General features: G+C 41.2%; 1 pseudogene; it reads left to right on the forward strand.

The window, feature by feature from the left end:
• Positions 1 to 2,195: 2,195 nt before the first annotated feature.
• Positions 2,196 to 14,097, forward strand: LOC116326615 (annotated as a pseudogene).
• The last annotated feature ends 458 nt before the right edge of the window (positions 14,098 to 14,555 follow it).

A 14,555-nucleotide genomic window follows, 5' to 3' on the forward strand; every position in this document is an offset into this window, starting at 1 on the left:
TAAAAGCAATATAAGTGATAAATATTACCATTCTGTAGAATATTCTTATATTTCACTTTTACTTGTTCCCATGTTCTAGTGGGTCCTGTTGTGGCTCTAATGTGAAAGAGGATATAATGTAATATAATATAATAAATTACTTACGAGTTTAATTTGTCAGCAACTTTCTGCCAGCCCTCTCTCCTTGCTTTTGCAGCCTTTGCAGTGTTCCCTTGCGTTTTAATTGAACTCTGAAACTCCTGATATCCCTCAATCAAGAGTTCTTGCTCTGCTGCTGTAAAATACTGAGCGCGCTCCTTCGACATCTTCGCCGACCAATCAAAGGGTTGCCGATCACTGTTTCTACTATCGATGCGTAGCCCCTTTTAAGCCACCCAGTGATCTCAGATTAGTTCATCCAGCTGTACTAATCGTCAACAACAGGTGTGTTCGGAGAACCGGATTAGCGAGCTCAAAGTTAGCGCGATGATTTGATCTTGCATGTGTCATTTGATCTTGGATGTAGTAAGCGAGGTACGAAGAACGGACCCCTGGTAAGCCAATCACATGACCACTTAAAGACAAAGCAACAAGGTGACATATACCAGTTTATAAATTGTGTTGATAGGCCACGTAAAACCAGAGTCATGATAAACAAGATATACACGACGTTTTTTCCTCAATAGTTTCGCCACGTTAGCGCTAGCTGCTTAATAGCAAAAAAACAAAACAAAACAGGGAAAGTTTTAGGAGTGACGGAGAGCAAGTTTTGAGATGTAAGATTTGTGTCGTTTAGCGTGTTTGGAGTGTGTAGTTAATGTGTTGTCTTGTGTAGTTAGTGTGTAGTGTTGTGGATAGTTTTGTGTTGTGTGTCATAGCAATGAGGCGACTGCTGTCTCCAGGTAGAAACAGGAGTGATACACCTGCTGCTGTCAGACCTGCAGGTATCAGGCTGTGATGTTCTCCTTTATAGTGGCACAAATAATTTGTGTGGCATCTTATTGATGAACAGCTGATTGTTCTGTAAATAGTTTAAAATGGTTATTTAAAAAAAAAGGGGGGTAAAAGGTAAATGGATGCAAATAACTTTGTTGTTTGCAAAACTTGTGCATAGGATTTTAAAATTGACAATTAATATTTGCATTTGAAGTTATGAAATATGATTCATTAAATGTGTTTATGTTTTTTGTCTGATGTTAGATCAATTCTGGTTATACAGTATGACAAAATGAGAACATAACTGTAAATTCAGGCACATGAGGTTGTGCTGATGATACCAAACAAGCAAAGCAAATAGTTTTTTTAAGGTGAAATGTGGAGGGAAAATCAAAAGTAGTAAAAAAATGGCCAATTCTACCCTGAACCCCAGAGGGTTAAACGGTCTTTGTTTTTTTTTAAAGTAACGCAATAGTTACTTTTCCAAGTAATTAATTACTTTTAGAATATTGTAACTCAGTTACTAACTCAGTTACTTTTTTTGAAGAAGTAACTAGTAACTATAATTGAATTACTTTTTCAAAGTAACTTGCCCAACACTGCTTATAGTGTGGAAAATACGTTATACAGAAGAAAAGAATATATCGCGATATATATCGTTACCGCACATGCTTCAAATTATACTGCGATATGGATTTTAGGCCATATCGCCCAGCCCTACTGCTCATCTTGGATATGTTTCTGTTACTAATCAGTTACTTCTGTGAAGTAATCATGAAAGATATAAGCAGTTCCCTCTGATGGAAGGCTTTTACTGTGAAGTCTTTGCAAGAAGTGTGTATTCATAGCAAACTGCAGGCAGATCACTGAGTGTTTAATAAGACAGGCAGACAGGAAAAGCAGCTCATTAGTGTTGATGAAATCAATGAAGCATCACTTTGTTTCCAGACTGAACGCTGCCTTCAAACAGAAAAGTCTCCACTTTTACTCTGTGACCATCACAACTTCTGCACCATCTTTAAATCTGGATATTTTTAGCAGCAGTCAGTAAATGATTTTATTGAAGAAGAAATGTGTTCACAGAGAGAGGAAGAGGAGAGGTGTTTGTGAGGTAGAGCAGCTGTCCAGGTGTGCTATGTGTCAAGATGTCATGAAAGATCTAGTCTCTACCAGCTGTGGACACTGGCTCTGCAGACAGTGCATTTCTTCATACTGGGACCAGTCTGCTTCATCAGGAGACTCCTCCTGTCCCCAGTGTGGAGAAAGACCCATAACCAGAGATGGACTGCAGACAGCCAGTCAGAGCAGCTGTGTACAAAGTAAGACTGAACATCTGTCTGCTGATGGACTCATTTCTGAAAACTGGACTTCTTGTTGTTGTTCAGACATTGAAGAGTTTTCTTTCTCTTTAGTCTCATTGTTCTTCTTTCTTTCAGCAGATGTTGGTCTGCAGGAGGTTTTAGATGAACATAAGATCAGTCTGAGGAGGAGATGTGAGCATGTGACTGAAGGAACTGATGAAACAGGAAGTAAAACCCTACTCAACACGATCTACACTGTGCTCTACATCACAGAGGGACAGAGTGAAGAGGTTCATACCCAACATGAGGTGAGGCAGCTGAAGACAGCTTCCAAGATAGACGTTCTCCATGACACTCCAATCAGGTGCCAGGACATCTTTAAAGCCTTACCTGACCAACAGAGACCCATCAGAGTGGTTCTGACCAACGGCGTGGCTGGTGTTGGAAAAACCTTCTCAGTGCAGAAGTTCACTCTGGACTGGGCAGAGGGCTTGGAGAACCAACATGTCAGTGTGGTGGTTCTGCTTTCATTCAGGGAGCTGAACCTGATCAGAGATGAGCAGTACAGTCTTCTGGAGCTGCTCCATGTTTTCCATCCAACATTACAGAAGGTCACAGCAGAGAAGCTGGCTGTCTCTCAGCTTTTGTTCATCTTTGACGGCCTGGATGAAAGCAGACTTTCATTGGATTTCACCAACAGGAAGCTGCTGTCTGATGTCACACAGAAGTCATCAGTCAGCCAGCTGCTGACAAACCTCATCCAGGGGAATCTGCTTCCCTCGGCTCTCGCCTGGATAACTTCCCGACCTGCAGCAGCCAATCAGATCCCTCCTACATGTGTCGACAGGCTAACAGAAGTACGAGGCTTCACTGACGCCCAGAAGGAGGAGTACTTCAGGAGGAGATTCAGTGATGAAGAGCTGTCCAGCAGAATCATCTCCCACATGAAGACATCCAGGAGCCTCCACATCATGTGTAGTATCCCAGTCTTCTGCTGGATCACTGCTACAGTTCTGGAGCACATGTTGACTACAGAGCAGAGAGAGAGAGCTGCCCAAGACCCTGACTGACATGTACTCACACTTCCTGCTGGTTCAGACAAAGAGGAAGAAGAACAAGTACCATGAGGGACATGAGACGAGTCCACAGGAGCTGACGGAGGCTGACAGGGAAGTTCTTCTGAAGCTGGGGAGGCTGGCGTTTGAACATCTGGAGAAAGGAAACATCATGTTCTACCAAGAAGACCTGGAGCAGTGTGGTCTGGATGTGACAGAGGCCTCGGTGTACTCAGGAGTTTGTACAGAGATCTTCAAAAGAGAGTGTGTGATCTTCCAGAAACAAGTCTACTGCTTTGTTCATCTGAGCATTCAGGAGTTTCTGGCTGCAGTCTACATGTTCCACTGTTTCACCAACAGGAAGACAGAGGTGGTGGAGGAGTTCATGAAGACAGACTGGAAGGAGTCATCTGTGGATGGTTTCCTGGAGAGAATCATTTATAAATCCCTCCAGAGTAAAAATGGCCACCTGGACCTGTTTGTTCGCTTCCTTCATGGCCTCTCTCTGGGGTCCAACCAGAGACTCTTAGTAGGTCTGCTGGGTCAGACAGAGATCAGTCCAGAAACCATCCAGAGAGCCATCAACAACCTGAAGAAGATGAACAGTGATGACATCTCTCCTGACAGAAGCATCAACATCTTCCACTGTCTGATGGAGATGAACGACCTCTCAGTACATCAGGAGATCCAAGAGTTCCTGAAGTCAGAGAACAGATCAGAGAGGTTTCTCTCTGAGATCCAGTGCTCAGCTCTGGCCTTCATGCTGCAGATGTCAGAGGAGGTTCTGGATGAGTTTGACCTGCAGGAGTACAACACATCATGGCAGGGACGACTGAGACTGATTCCAGCTGTGAGGAACTGCAGAAAGGCTCGGTGAGTCCAGATGTGATAATTAACATCATTAATTAGTGTAGACTAGTAGTTTAGTTCTTCAGATATACACAGTACTAAACAACTCTCATTGGTTTGAGTTTCTCAGATAAAATTATATTTTGTGTTGATCAGGAAAATATGTGTGTGCACTTAGCATGATCCTGCATTGGTAGTCGTACGCTGTGTGTTGTAGACTCACATCTACATGTAGTACCTGTGTTGTGTCATTAGGGGGCAGTATTTTAAATCTGCTGCTGCTGTTGTTGGTCATTCAGACGCTCCTGTTAGAGAGAAGACAGAAATAAGAATCTATGAAGAGCTTCTTTGTAGTGAAGTGAACTCTAATGTTAAAAACAGAGATAAATATCCAGAGCCGTCTGAGCTTCTCCTCTGACTACAGGCAGAACTACAGACACGGAGTTTAGTGGCATAAACATGGTGAGTGAGGTGCTGAGGAAGACTCTGGTTTAGTGTGATTAAAGTGTGGTGTCCTGATGAGTGACAGTGCTGTGGTTCAGAGTGAGGGCTCAGAGGTGAACCAGCTGCCAACAGTGGGACAAACTGAGTGAGAAGACACTGCTGACATCTGGACTGAACATGTGTCAAATCTGTGAGCTAACACTGATGTCACAGCAGCTCATGATTCACTCTCATTCCTGCTGCTGCTCCTAATGAGGAATGTCTGACTTCATGTCCTCATTAATCACAGAGCTGATTGTTCAGTGTTTAGTTGTTGCTGCTGAAATGTCATCCCTGTTTTCTGCTGATGGAATTCACTGCTGTGTTTCTGGCTGCTGTTTACATTCCCGAGCTAACTTCCTGGCAGCCAAACGTCATGATGTCATCAGAGCTTTATAGACGGTGGGAGGTTCATGTTGTAACCACAAAGTGTTTGTGTCCGTATGCTGCAGCCTTCCACACCATCCTTTATTGTACAGACTCAGCAGCAGCTCCATGGATCCCAAATCCAAGAGTGGAGAACAGATTTGAAGTGTGTCACATCCATGCAGTCACAGCTGTTTCCACCATGTTTCCACTGATATTAATCCTGTTCAATGACACGTTTCATATCAGTGAATATGTTCTTTAGGACGTCCACTGACATGTTTAAGTGTCCTGCTGGAAATCACTCAAATCATCCATGAAATCCATGAAAAATCATTTTAGTGTTTCTAATTTCACCATCTGTCCTCTCTCTCTCTCCATCCTCCTCACTGCTTGTTTCACTGATAATCACACAAACATCATATTCAGCTACAAAATAACACAACAATATCATCTGATGATCATTATTATAAGAGCAGGATCCATATCTGATATCAGAGTTACACACTGCTTGGTTATGTGCAGTCATCATCAGTGACTGTGGGTCAAACAGAAGCTCTCTGATTGGTTGCTGACCTTGGTCACCTGTCCACTCTCACCTGTGTGTGTTTGCTCTCTCTTTGCTGTCTCCATCCTCTCTCTCCTTCCTCTCCCTCTCTGTCTTTGTACCGTCACTCAGGTCCAATGGAAACAGTGACATTTACAAACCAATCAAAGACAAACTGATCCATGTCAGGTTATAACAATATTCAAAGTGAATACAGGCTGCTGCTGGACACAGACCGGTAACATCATTTTGACTTGCTGTCACCTGGATCTGGAGTCATAAATACTGAAGCCCTGAACAGGAATACAAATCTTTTTCTGCCAACTAGCGACACACCAGCACAATAATGGCTCAGAAAGCTTAAATTAGCCAATAATTTCTGTGTTTAGTTCCCCTGAAAACAGATCTGATGTCAGCAGCTCTGAGTTCATTCATCATTATTGTCCAGTGATGAGATTTCTGCTCCGTTTGGTAACAGTCAGCAGGTTTTTCCTGCGTGTGGACTTGAACAGTCGTACCTGACAGCAGCAGGTAGCAAACAGAGATCATCTTTCCAGCTGGAACTCTTCACTGAGCTGAACTCATTCAAAATGTTCTGGAGTCAGATTCAAAACAGGAAACAGTCCAAATGCGCGTCTTCTCTCTGACTCTGGATCGGATCTCAGTGACAGACTGTGGACATTATGGAAGCCTAAATGTGACAATCTTCCTCCTTCATCTGCAGATTAAAGCCAAACAAAGATTCTCATTAAAAGTCTGCAGGTCTGAGAGAGACTCAATCGTTGTGTCATGTCAAACACAGTAAGAGGAGCTGAAGCACAGATGTGAAGAGCAGATGTTCATCAGATTATGACGTCACTCTGTTTTGTCTTCATATACATTCAGTCTGTGTTTATAATGCAGATTTCTGCTTTTATAATAACACATTTGATATTTTCTATCATCACAGACTGACTCAGTGTGGACTCTCAGAGACTCACTGTGAAGTTGTGGCCTCAGCTCTGAAGTCCAACCCCTCCCAACTGACAGAGCTGGACATGAGTGGAAACGACATGCGGGATCCAGCAGTGAAGCTTCTGTGTGCTGGACTGGAGAGTCCAAACTGTCCACTGGAGACTCTGAGGTGAGTTTACTGACTGCAGCTGTTGTTGTTTTTCTATATTTCAGATCTTTGATGTTTGAAACTTTCTTTAGTTCCTAAATGTTCAGGATGTGTCTGAAGACAAATGTGAAGAAGTTTGAGTGTGTTAAAAACGGTTCTTTTGATTCTTAGGGCCAAGAAAACATGGCTCAAAAGTGGTCTTTTACTTTAAAAATGATCTTTATTTACATATCCTGGGATATGGAAACTGAGCTCACATCAGCCAGTCTCCAGCAGAAAACAGGAAGCCAGGTTATTTATGTACCTCTCGACGTCACATACGTCACACACAGTTTCATTACACACAAAACTTCTTCTTATTCAGTTCCTCTTTTAATATGCCTGTGCACTAAAACTTCCTGTGCAGCTTGCAATAACTTCCCCTTTCTAAGGTCTGTTGCCAGGGCAACCTGTCTAGACTTAATGTCACTCTGTCGGTTCCTCATATTCTACAAAAAACATGCAGTTTCTGGTCACCCTGGACCCTAGTTTTACACTGAAGTCTGGGCCTCTCTTATATAAACCAATAATAATCAGCATATAAGCATTTAAGATGATATATTTATTACCTAACAAGTGCTTTCAGAAACGTTGTGTCTTTCCAAACGACTGAACAACAGTTTTTCGTTTTGGCTCCAAACAGAAGTGACAGACTTGAGCAGGGTTCATTTAAAGGCTGACAGAAGTGGAGTGGTGACGGGGAGATGTTTGGCAGGACAGTGTTTCAGCCTCCACAGGTTCATGTTGTGCTCCATCAGTCAGTGAAGATGAAGTCAGGACTGATGAGGCTGTAGAGTGTGAGAGGGATGTGAATGAGGCTGTTGAAGATCTGCTATGGTGAAGTGTGTGTTAAAGCAGAGGAACACAGAGCAGCCTAACACAGGCCCAAAGATGACAACAAAGCAGTATTGAGTCTCTGTGAGAGGATTTCAAACAGAAGCTGGAGAAGAGAAAGGACTCTGTTGGAATGACTACAGAAAGAAAGCAGCTGAGACCAGTCCAAGTGTTTCCATGGAGCCCAGTCTAACATTCATTTATACACTAACGTACAGAAGTGAATGGGAAACTGAATCCATAGATTTAAATGTAGAAATAGTTCTCAGTTCATTTACAGAGTTTAATACAGTTCATGAGGAAATTAGAAATGTTCAAAACAGCAGCTGAGAAGAAATCTGCTTCACAAAGTTGGATCCAATTCCAATAGTTTGTGATGCACTTGAACGCAGCATGACCAGTTCATGGCCTAACCCCACAGAGACTGTCTTGTCTGGACTTTCCTTTTTACCTGTTGGCTGTCAGTGAGATTTCAGAGCAATCAGAGACTGTGGGTCTGTGTATGAAGTATAATTCACGTGCAGTTGTAGAATGAATGGATTAACCCTAACCTGAGAAACATGTTACGCCCCGGCTCTGCTAGGCGACAGGGGAGGTAACATGAATGAGCCCAGAGACAGGAGGGTCAGATAAAAAAGAAAAACAAAAGGTTTATTACCACAACTGAAAACTGTTACTGAAACAACTCACTAGGCAATGAGTAATAATGATTTAAACAAACAAAAAAACTTATCTATAGAGATTGACAGACCACGTGACTTTCGCGCATTGCTTTGTGGGTACCCGTGGCAACAAAATCAAAACACTGCATGAAGCGCTAGTATTTCCAGCACCAGTAATCATTAATTCTGTGGTTTTAATCCCTACTTGCATTTTATTTGCCCCCAAAACAGTTATGTACAAAACAACGGAGAAGACGGCAGGTTTGTACAAAGACAGACGTGACGAAAAGGCAAAAAAAGGACGAGGAAAAAATCAAAGGAGTGAAAGGGTCAGACCCATACGAGCATACAGAGTGGAGTAAGGACGTTAGCGTGCTGCCCAACTTTCATCACGCACATATTTATTATTATATGGTCCTAAGTGTGAGTGTATGCACTCACAAAATGTTTATTAACTTCAGATCCCTGCAACAAGCCCAGGTCCAGTTTATTTTGGTGATTTGGACTATTCCATTTCACAGCTGTTGTTTTTTTCCTTTTATCTCCTGTACAGTCCAACGCAATCTATTTGTCATTTCAGGTTGTCGTATTACACAACATTTTCAGATCTAATAGAAATAAAATTATTTTTTCGTAATTCATTCAATTTATTGTCTTTATTTATAACTGGCATTATTGTTTCATTCTATTATAGAACCTTACAAGAAAGAGGCAAAATTGTAAAAATCCATTATGCTTTATTAGCTGCTTCAGTGAAAAACAAATCAACAATGCAAAAAAAATAAATAAAAAAAAAATAAAAACAACATACTGGAAAACAGTTATTCATCACTTGATTGCTTCAATTCAACCCTTATGCGGGACTTTTGGTGGCTGTTTTGATATCGCTCTCTCTCTTAACCGATCAAATCTGGCTGTGGTAGCAGCTTTAAACTCGGTCTGACCCAGGTTGATAGAGGGTGCCCAGTCCGGATCGCATTCTGCATTTTGTAGGCTGGTTTTTCTATAAAACACATCAAACATTAGCCCGCAAAGCCACAGTGAATAAAGCACCATAGTGCAAGGAACTCAATTCAAATCAATATAAGACTTATTAGTAACCTACATCAACAATTATGTTATGATAAATTACGTAATAACTACAACAGAAGACTTGCCTTTGTGGAAATGCTTGGAGCAGAACAGCATGTGAGCTGGGATTGAAACAATGGATAATCTGGCCCAGGATGAGGCCAAACTGAAATGGGATTAAATGTCTGTCACATATTTGAGCCTAATTTAAAAACATCCTCCATAAATATTGAGTAATAACTTGACTCTCATACAGCGAGACAAAGGCTACGTTCACACTGCAGGTATTAATGCTCAATTCTGATCTTTTTCATCAAATCCATTTTTTTTTCTGGTTGTTCACACTACAAATAAAATGTGACAGCAAACACGCTCTAGTGTGAATGGTTCACGGCCCGCATGCGCAAAAGAATACATCACACACAATGCACTTTGTTTACGGAAGTAAAAATGGGGTTACAGAGCTGGTAGGTGTTGTTGCAGCAGTCTATCAATTTCTTCAGAATTGTCTCCCCATATGCTAATCAAGTCCAATACCTCAGTTTCTGTCCATTAACTCACTCCGTCTCCAGTTTCCTCCGCCATGCTTTCTCGTTTGTCTTTTCCGGCGCTGATAATTGGCATCTGTCTTGTGTCAGTGACATAAATGGTAAATGGCTTGTACTTGTGTAGCACTTTACTTAGTCCCTAAGGACCCCAAAGCGCTTCACACTACATTCAGTCATCCACCCATTCACGCACACATTCACACACTGGTGATGGCAAGCTACATTGTAGCCACAGTCACCCTGGGGCGCACTGACAGAGGCGAGTCAACCTTCCGATTACAAGACGAACTGACAACTCTTGAGCCACGATCGCCCCCTAAAAGACGGATTTAATGTGACATGACCATTCAAACAGCAGTCGCTTTCTAAAATATCAGATATGTATCGGATTCAGTACCACATATGAAAGTGACCCAGGTCGGATTTGAAAATATCGGATTTGTGCTGTTCACACTGTCACACCATGATCGGATATGGGTCGCATAGGGTCAAAAAAGTCGGATTTGATGCGCTTTCGCCTGCAGTGTGAACGTAGCCTACAATGCCTTTACACATCAGGGTTATCCTGCTGATCAAAGTCCAACACTGAGTTTGTAAAAACATGTTTGTCAATCATTTTGTTTGGTTTCTGAGGAAAATGATTCAATAACTTGCTGCTAATACACAACATTTCATCATATTTCCTCATAACCCTCTTTTGTCTGACCATTTGATTCAATTTGAATTTCCAATAAAGGATCCACAGAGTTTGGTGAAAACAATGACAGTAGATGTTCGTGTGAAAGTGCTGGAAGCAAATGAGTGTGTGATGTTCTTTCAGTGTTGCACTTTGTAGACGCTCCCTGAGCACTGGTCTCACAGCCAGCTGCACATAGAGACCAGTGTTGTTAGTCCAGGTCAGAAGATGACTTGTTGGAATGAAAATGAGCTTGTAGTTTGTCTGCTTTAATAATGTGACTGTAAAAAGGTGTTGGACTTCAAATATGTCCATTTCTTTCACAAATCACCTTTAAAAGTGAAGCCATGTGGTTCCTGGAAGGAAAAACACAACTTTTTTAAGTCTTTGTCATGTTTTTATGATAAATGTACAACTTTAATGTGAAACATTCAGTTTTTTCTCTTGTTGTGTTTGTTTGAAGCTGCTTCCTTTTGGCTTCAGCTGTTTGGAGTTTCCATTTTCTAAACTTCTACATTCTGAACCTTCAGCTCTGAACAGATGATGAAACACTAAATGAATTCAAGCTCACACTTTGTCTGATAAACTTACATCTTTCATTCTGTATACAGATTGGTGGACTGTGGTTTGTCAGAGGTCAGCTGTGATTATCTGGCAGCAGCGCTGAAGTCCAACCCCTCCCATCTGAGAGTGCTGGACCTGAGTCAGAACAACAAGCTGCAGGATCCAGGACTGAAGCAGCTGTGTGGTTTTCTGGAGAATCCACGATGTCGATTTGAAACTCTGAGGTCAGTCACCATGTTTTAGCTGTTCTGAGATGAGTAAAATGTGAAAGTTGTGCTGACACTGTGGATCGGTAGGCACACAGACCCCATACAAGAAGTCTTTTTCTACACTTTTGTAGAACATCTGATCCCTGACCCTCTGAGTCTTACTCAGTAGATAATGCAGAGTTCTGAGCTGATGTGTGTGAGGGGACTCGGACAGCCTGACACACTTGATGTCCATGTCTTCCCTGCTTGTCCTGATACAAATAAACATGAGTAGCCTTTGCAGGTCAGATCTTATCAGTCACACCTGTTAGTGCAGCTCTCCTCTAGATTGGAGTGCTTGTTAAACTAGGATGGTTTTAGAAGCCTGGACCACAGACTCCAAGGGAAGATATGACATAGAAAGAATAAAGCAACCTATTAGAGTTGTTTGCACTAACTTAGAATAATACTCACATTTACATCTTTATTGTCTCACAAAGGGGTAAACAGTGAATGCACACAGAGAGGTTGGTGGTGAGAGAGGCAGTGTTGATTGAAATAATCCGAAAAGCAGGATTCCTTGATGAATGTCACATCTTCTTGAAGTCATAATCCATAGGGAAAACTTTGAAACTGTCGCTCTGATATCTGGTCAACCAATCAGGTGTTTACATGACATTCACTGATCTTCAGCTTCACCTTATTACCAATGTCTCCCTCTCTCTCTTTCACATCTGAAAAATCTACACGTCACATTTCAGTCAGTTCAGGTTTCATTAGCACAGGGGTGTCCAAACTTTTTTCACTGAGGACCACATACATAAAAATATAGGAGGGGCTGGGCCACTTACTAGAAATGAATCCAAACACCTTTCTCTTTAAACTCTTTGTCAATCACAGTATACTCAATACAATCCTCTTTTTCACTGAGTCACACACATTCAGAGATCAGAGTGTCCTGTGTGTTCTCATTCACTCACACTCACTCTCATATGGCTGAAGTCTGTTTGTACAGAGGCTACCTAATCACACCTTGGCTCGTGTGATTAGGTAGAGGATCAACAGGGGGGTTCATGACCCCCTTGGCCGACTCTCCCACAGGGCTTAAATCTGGGACTTTCCACCATTTGACCCCAGAAATAAAGAAGCTTCTTGGATGAGAGGTGAAACGTCTTGAAGAAACTTAAAGAAGTCCAGATGCCTTTTTTTCTAAGCTCTTTAGATGACTGCGAACCTTCACAAACACCTCATCAGTGGGACTCTCAGAGCTACCAGTCCTTTCCAAAAATCACAAAGCTCTTCATTGAAATCAATGATATCAAAGCTGGAATCAAATGAGTCCAAGTCTTCTGCTGATTCAGCATCACATTCATCTTTTGTCCTTGTTCTGCACCCCACCATTGACTTCATTCCTTTCCAAGCCAGCCTTGAGTGTCCTTTATTCAGCTCATCCTCTGCTTTACTTTTAGACCTGATTTTAGCTGCTTTATCTCTCTTTGAACAAGTTTATGTGCCTCAATCCTTTTCTTCTCTCCCTCATAACAAGACAGCTTCTTCTAACTGAGAACATGTTTGAGTGATTTACTCATCTAGAGCTGCTTATTGGGGAAAACAGTTTCTGCTTTCAAAGTAATCCCCATTTTTCCCAGGAAGAAATGTAAGTAGAAATCAATGATCTAAGTGAGAACATGAGCCTTTAAAAAGGCTCTTCTGAGGCTGCTGCCAGTGGTCAAAGCCTTCAACAAAGCTCTGTAAGTAAAAATGTTATCATTCCTTTACTTTTTAAATGTTTATTCTAGTTAACACAAAACAGGTGTGAACAACTCAAATAAAATATTTTAAAAAACTAAACCAAAGAAGTAATGACTGTTGACGTCTGAAAAGTCTAAGTAATCATCAGTAATCATATTTCAGAAATTGTCCACATTTCTGAAATATTTCTGGGTGTAACTGTTACCAAAGTGCCATCTAGACCTGGTATGTGGTTGTTATCTAAGTGATAGTCATCAATTCTAAGAAAATGAATACAAAATAAAGAAATTTGACACATTTTGTTGATATCAAAAGCACACAGAACAATTCAGTGTTGTTTTACTGCTGTTCTCTCTTCACTTCTTCTTCTCTGATTCTCTCCACATGTTGCTCTGCATCAGTGCTCAGTTTCCTGACCAAAAACAAGATTAAATATTGCTAAAAATAATAGTATCTCATTACACTTTACCATAAGTGTCTTTTTTTAATGGTTTATCTGTTATTTTTCAGACTGAATCACTGTGACCTGTCAGAGAGAAGTTGTGAAGCTCTGGCCTCAGGTCTCAGCTCTCAGACCTCTAATCTGAGAGAGCTGGACCTGAATAACAATAACCTGAAGGATTCAGGCGTGAAGCTTCTGTCTGAAGGGCTGAAAAGTTCACATTGTACACTGGAAACTCTCAGGTGAGATCAAGCATTGTTTTCTCATCAACTGACAGAATTAGCAAATTAATAATAAGGCAGCCCTCTAATAAGAGATGTGGAGGTCTTCTGAAGTGCAACATACTCTTATGTTGAAAAGTTCTAAAACAGGAAGTAGTTCCTGGGAACTGCTTCCTTTGTTATTGTCTAAGTAGAAACATGATGGTAAAACAGTGATGAGTTTGCAGAGGTGAATCCACAGCACACAACACAACAATGCTGTTGCGTGCTGAAAGCAGACTTCTCACAGATTCAGAGACTGCAGGTTTCATCACTGTCCAACCAAAATTCACTGAACCAGCAGTAAATGAACGTCCAAAACCCCACTTCACGTTAGAAATAAAGATGAACAGGGGCATCCTCACTTCGTGTTTATATCTTTTTTGTGGGGTCTGTTCACTTGCTGTTTTAGCTGTTTGGTGGTTGTTGAGACGGTTTTGTGACCTTTTAGCTGAAATTCTGATATTAATGTAGATACCACATATCTAATTACTTTGTAAAGTATGAATGGCCATAAGGAGGTTTTTAATAGTAAAAAAAGTTGTAAAATATAGTTAAAAGTCCAAAACCTTCTACGTCTGGTTGCTTGTGGTAAGCAGCAGATCAAACGAGTAAAGAATTACGTTATAATTATAAATAGCTTCAAGAGCACATTCAGGTCTCTGAGACTCGTTCAGACACTGAGCCATGGCTCTGTGCTACATGCACATATTTCTGCATCTCTGCAATTCAAACACACTTTGTACATAGTTTATTTTATGTAGTATTCAATACTGAACTGTATTTTAGTCTTTTTAAAGGCAGAAATTTATATACAGCTCCTAATTTGATCAGTTCCACTCTCAGCTCCTATATATCTGCTATATAAATTCTGAACTCAGCTTTGTAGTCTCCAATATCA

The sequence above is a fragment of the Oreochromis aureus genome, linkage group 3 (genome assembly GCF_013358895.1).
Source record: "Oreochromis aureus strain Israel breed Guangdong linkage group 3, ZZ_aureus, whole genome shotgun sequence".
Classification (NCBI taxonomy): domain Eukaryota; kingdom Metazoa; phylum Chordata; class Actinopteri; order Cichliformes; family Cichlidae; genus Oreochromis; species Oreochromis aureus.